This window comes from Battus philenor, unplaced genomic scaffold, assembly GCF_028537555.1.
Source record: "Battus philenor isolate CCGP_79_NKW_IND1 unplaced genomic scaffold, ilBatPhil1.0.hap1 SCAF_12, whole genome shotgun sequence".
In the NCBI taxonomy this organism is placed as follows: domain Eukaryota; kingdom Metazoa; phylum Arthropoda; class Insecta; order Lepidoptera; family Papilionidae; genus Battus; species Battus philenor.
The window spans coordinates 11,358,222-11,364,861 of NW_027181674.1; the positions used below are offsets into that span (position 1 = coordinate 11,358,222).

Below are 6,640 nucleotides of genomic sequence, written 5' to 3' on the forward strand. Positions count from 1 at the left end.
ATTAAATATATTTTACTTCTGTTGCCGAGTTCGCTATTTCTTTTTCACCTCCCATCTAAAGCCATAGCTGTCTAAGTCGTACTCATTATACAATAAAACCACGATAATATTTTTTCGATTACATATACAGAAGAGACATACTTAACCACAATTGTAATAGTTAAAATATATTATCAATTTTTATCACTTTTACCACATTTACCGCATTTCTATTCATTTCATATATCAGATCGGGAGCAAATTTACACACGTTACAATAAATTATGCCGAGTCACTTTAAAATACGTATAAATAGCTGTAAAATGATTGTTTCAATATTAGTGCCCTTTAAGTGTACACTAAATATACTTAAGTATATTTTGACAGTTTTCTTCGTGCAATTGAATTTAAAGTGAATTGTTATGTCTACACTAAAGATCAAAATTAAGGACCTGTGTATCGCTTTTATTGCACATGGAAAACATATTTCTACAGCAAAGTCTTATTTAAACGACAATTTTAACCAAACCGAAACGCAATTTACTTGTGCCAAATCTAATATTCAAAAATCTTTGTTGCCAAATTCAGATCCGTATATTTCTAGTAAAAGTTGGTCAAAGACAAGAAAAGTTATAGAATTAGAGGATAAAGCAAAAGAATTGTTATTAGGTAATGTTTAGGGAAATGTTTATTTAAACGTATTTGTTATATTACTATGAATTATTATAATATTATTTTGTAATTTTTATAAAGTTAGTTAATAATATATTCACCTATTTATTTATAATTTTCGTATTAAATCACTTTTGTTAGCAACTATTTTTCACTATCAGACATCTTACACGATTGGACATTTATGTTAGGTATTAATTTTTTTTTGTTGATACATACATATTTGGTGAATATATTTAGTTGATAATAATAATTTTATAATTTATACATAATTATGATAAATTATTCTTGCTTGTAAAGTTTCGTTTATTCCTATATTATAAACATTTTTTTTTACGTGACTATATTAATTATTTTTAACAATATAAAATAAATTTCTTTAATATATTTTAAATCTCTACTTATTTACCTAATACTATTTCAAATTTCATGTCAATATTCCTACTAAATAAAAAGTTATTGAATTTTGATATGATATTGACCTTATTGCACCATAGTGCGCCGGCCGGTGGAGGGGGCTTACCTTGTTGAGCGAGCTCGGCTTAAGCAGCTGTGTAATGTGTGCGGCGCTCACCACGACCATGCCTACTGCGAATTCACTCAGTACTCATGCAGCGTGTAACCGACAAGGACACATGACATGTTTTATATCCTGTGTCCATAATGTTGCAACCGGGAAATATTCTTCTGCAAATTTAGCTTTGGATTATGTATTCTTAGATTGTTATTTTATGTAAATTTATGAAATTGTTGCTTAAGAGACTCAATATTGTAAAAATTTAAAACCTAGAATTTTGGTCATGTTTGGTATTAAAAGAAATTAGTTTGTATGTCTGTGTACACATAAATATTTTGAAGTGTTTTGCTGTATGAATTTGTTTTAGGAAGAACGTAAATTAAGTGGTTTGTTAATCGTATTTGCGCGAAGTTGCACGTAGATTTCACGTTTGGATACCTCTCGAAAAACAACCTTTGTTCCGCAAGCCCAGCCCAGTAGCAAAGTAGAAACTATAGTAGGTAATCTAAATCGGTGATATCGTTTTGTTAACGATATGAGCAGTTATTAAATTTGAATTCTTCATCACCTCTATTTATTTCCAATGTTGCATTAAAATGTTTTCTTGATTAAATTAGTTTTTTGCCACCCCAAAGCCGATCCACAGACAAAAAAAAACTTAATATTAATAATTATCAAATAATCATTTGTTTATACCCATTCGAACACAATTTGTTTGCTTTTCTTTGAACTGTAAAAAGGTCTTCATTAATTTACTACGTAAATTATTCATCAGTCAATTTAAAGGGAATAAATTAAGTACATGGTCAATGTTAATCTTTATTTTTTGTTTTTGTAACATAAACAAAAAATAGTGTACTACAAGTTAAGATTTTAAATATTTAAGACGTAGAATTTTTGTGATATTCATCTTTCATCAAAATACATTAGTTTGTATGTCTGTATGTAAACAATATATTTATAAATTTTGAAGTACTTGTTTATTTGATGTTTTTAATGTAAAAAGAAGCAAGCAAAGCTGCCAACTTACAATAATTGGAAAGTTCAATGAGGATTAATGCAAAACAGAGTTAGTCAATAAAATCAGTCTCCATTTTCTTAAGACTTCTGCTTTTATCGAGTTATTCATCGACATTTATTTCAGTTGCATGTGATTTGTCGAACTTCATAACTCGACTTATTATAGATATTGTATTGTGTTATGTATAGAGACAAAAATTGCACCTCTTTCTGTACATAAAAATTCAAAACATTAAAACAGAAAGTAAAATTTGTAGTGAATTATTATTAAAGTATTTTTCAACGTGGTAACTCTAATAAGATAAAATTAGTAATTCGTTCTGTTAAAGTTATAAAAATTTAATTTAAATACTTCATTTTCCGTCACCTCTATTTAGCTGGAATAAATTATATATATATATATATATATATATATATATATATATAAATCTTATCGTGGGTATTTTATCTACAATTTCAACGATGTTCTGATGTAATTATTAAAAAAGGTCTATTTTATGCAAATGTTAATAGTAAAATGCGAATATTTTTCAAGTATTTATTAATTTATATCATCTCCAACACAAATAGGCTTCAGGTACTATTCGTCACTCAGTACGGTGTGTCCTTTTCTTTTAACTGAATGTACAGAGTTAAGGCATAGTACACTTACTAACATTAATTTGCTGCGTAAATAAAATACCAGCGAGGAAACTAAATATATTGTACGTCTTAAAGTTTATTTTAATATTTAGTTACTTTGTTCTCATAACGAAAATAAACGCAGTAAATATTATAAAAACAGAAATTTCGTAATGCTGTAATATTAATTTAAAGAAGTTAGTTTGCAAGTCTCCTGTATATATATAATACTACAAGCATAAATTTTAAAGTGATATACTTATTGAATGTTTTTAACAAGAGCTGCCAACTTTTATGTAAATGAAATTTACTATTACTCAATATTTTTCAAGATACGTACAAGATACACATGAAAAAAGAGTCCCTTGCCATATTACATGCCTTTTTTACAGGTAATAAAAGGACCAATATTTAGCCACTTCCGCACATGCAGTGGTAGTCGTGCAATAAAGTGCCAAACACAGAGTGGCACTAATCGGTGTAACATAACTCCTGAAGATGCTCCGTGGAGGGGTGAAACAAGTGTTGAGTAATTTGGCGGTGGCGGTTGTGTGTTTCGCATTGTTTGCCGCATACGCATTTATCAGCGGGCTGACGGGCGGTGCATTTTATTGCACGACTACCACTGCATGTGCGGAAGTGGCTAAATATTGGTCCTTTTCTTACTTAGGATGGACTTCCGCGAAGTAACGCCTGATTCCATTAAATTTTTTACAGGTACTTGTAGAGGAATAATCAAGTAGCTCGTGGTTTGAGCTGCGTTTTGGACCCTGTAGATTTTATTGAACAGAGAATGACTTAAAGGTATGTTAAATATATATATGTATGGAGTTGCGGATGTTTAATTATTTCGCTTGAATTTTTCAACATTCTTCTTCGGGCTCTTGTACTTTTGTCAAATAGTTTGGTTCCAATTTCTGGATATAAAAGACACTGCGGATAAGAATCATGTCGAACGGGGTCAAAATATTTAATCCTAGATATTTAAATTGACGCTCTTCGTTTTTTATTGAAAATATTTATGTTAATTATAAATAGAACAAGTAAATACTTACTAAACAATATATTATTTAGATGTCTCCGTTATTATTTGTAACAGCACTTTGAATCCTTATATATCGAACAAATTACGAATGGTTTCATACGTGGAGTAGGTGAAAACAACGATATATTTTGTGATATAACAATTTATCTATATTCATTTTCTTATATTAAATTCCTTATAATATTATAAAATAAAAAAGGTGCTTAAATTCAATATTTTCTGACATGATGTAATGTGTGATGATTAATTTTATGTACGTAATGTTAACTTCTTTTTTTATTTAGTACTTTTAATATTTTTTCAGCGCTTGTTCTGTTTTTTAATTTCAAAATTGATAATTTATTATTTTTGTTACAGAAAGTGTTAATTTATTTTAGGCCAAATATTAATTGATTTGCCGAATATTATTAAAAATCGCAGGGGTAGTTTTAGAGCTTACGAAAGATATCAGAGATAAAATGGTCAAGTACCTTGAGATATGGTTAAGATAGTATTTGTCTGGTTACCTAGGTCATTACTTTTAAATTCGAGAAATTGCTTGCACTTTATGCGCAAATGTAAATACATACATGTTGTGTATCTCTAATTATAATTAAAAAAGATTAACCGAATAAAACAGAAGATGATGTTAGGAAAATAATTGTTATTAACGACCCTTTCATATCATACTTCGTTTTTAGTTCGGTCTGTTTTTTGGTCATTTGTTTACGGTCGGTTTGGTTTAGTTACGGCTTACAGTTAACGAAAATACGCGTTCCAGTGGTTGAATCCGCCTAATGTTATTTATATAAAAATGTTAATCCTTCGACAGAAGTCGTCAGTGAGCTAATGTTTTCTTCGAGTTATTTGGATTTTAAGAGCTAATAAAAGTTCGACATTATGATGAGTATAGAAACATTTCGGAAGGTATTTAATCTTTTTTGACTATTTTCTATAATGTCTTTCATTCATCATCCAGTATATTCACATCATTATGATTATATCAGCCGATAGGCACCCACTGTATTGGGCTTGTGCCAAAGGTCGCCAAGACAACCGGTCTTTTGCTGCGTCCTTAACGGGAAGACGCTGAATGGCGATCATTGGGGGTGCCCTACGCGTTGCAGTGGGCGTCCATCGACAGAAAGAAGAAAAATAATCGTTTACCATGTCCACAATTTAGAATAATACAATATGAAAGATTGCATTATTAGAACTAAGGTATTAATTATAATAATTCATTCCTATGTATTTTAAAAACATAAAAAATGTATAATTTTAATTTAACTTTCGTCACTTCTTTGCAGATAGTTATTATGTTCGGATTAACATTATGCGGCATATCCGACGGGTTTGTCTTCGGGCAGATGTCCGGCATGATAAATTCTTTGCGTGGGAAAGACGACCAAATGTCTTTGAGTGATGACAACGTGTCCTGGATAGGTAATTTTTTTTAGTGATTTGAACTTTAAATCTTTTTAACGATCTTTATTGATAAGAATAAATCAATCGTAATTAATTAAATTGTGTCTAAATAAAAAAGAATTCTTCTATGGCACTTTGATTGCAAAATAGTATTTTTATGCAAAACAACGTATACCGACTGTAAGATTGCTTATAGCAAGAAGTCCTAATGTAATTGTTTTTTTCAGCTTCAATAATTAACATAACGTGTCCATCCGGCTTAGCTTTGGCTGCATTGTTAATGGAAAAACTCAGTCGACGGCGATCAATCACAACTCTTACGTTTCCTGTTATAATCACATGGCTTATGGTCTATTACGGTAAAGATTTTACTACATTTGCTATTTCGAGAGTCATCGTCGGATGTAGTTTCGGCGCAGTTTCTATAGTATCGTATATTTCCTCAGCAGAATATGCATCTCCCAGAGTGAGAGCTATTTTTGGAAACATAGTTGCAAATGTTGGGCCGTCAATTGGGACGTCACTAGGACACATTTTGTGTATTTTATTGCACTGGCGAACAGTGGCTTTAATAGGCTTAATTCCCGCAATCTTATCCGCTTTATTGCCATTTTTCTTTATTGAAAGTCCATCTTGGTTAGCATTTAAAGGTCGGTTTGAGGAGTGTGAGGTTGCGTTCAGAAAACTACACGGTCGTACTGACTCCTCTGAAGCGGAATTAAAATTACTTGTCGATTTAGAAAGACAGAAACAAAACGAAAAATCTCAGCAAACAACAACGATTTATTCACATTTTAAGCGGACAGTGAAGGCGTTTTCCCAAAAATCAATGATAAAGATTTCGGTTTTGTCTTGTCTTATTTGTATTTATAGAGTTGTCGGCAGCAAAATTTTATATTGCACTATGGCGTTAACTATGCTACAAGAAATAACTGGAAGCTCAAATATTTTATTATACACTTTAGTTGTTGACGGATGTTTAATCGCAGGATCTGTTTTGCCATGTTTTCTTTTTAAAAAATTTAATATGAGACCTATTTTATTTACATTAGGTCTGGTTGCAAATATTTCTCTTATAGCGCTGAGTATTTGCATTTACTTTAAGCCAAACAATAACATATATTTTTCCTGGATCTGCGTTTCGCTTCTGGCTTTTTACTTAGTAATCGCGAACGCGGGGCCGTTGGCAGTAATTGAAGTATTAATATCAGAAATTTACCCCTTAGAAATAAAACTTTATTGCATATTTATAAGCGGCGCCGTTTGCGGTCTTGGAACTTTTTTGTCTATTAAATACGCACAAATAATGTTCGATACAATTGGTTATCACGGGGTATTTCTATTAAACAGTTCGATCGCCTTATTATGTCTATTGATTTTTT

General features: G+C 30.7%; 1 long non-coding RNA gene across 1 annotated transcript; it reads left to right on the forward strand.

Annotated features, from left to right (window-relative positions):
- Positions 1-4,684: 4,684 nt before the first annotated feature.
- Positions 4,685-6,358, forward strand: LOC137933009 (uncharacterized). Its single transcript, XR_011109112.1, has 3 exons — positions 4,685-4,760; positions 5,141-5,276; positions 5,486-6,358. It is a non-coding gene; the product is annotated as an uncharacterized lncRNA (long non-coding RNA).
- Positions 6,359-6,640: the final 282 nt, after the last annotated feature.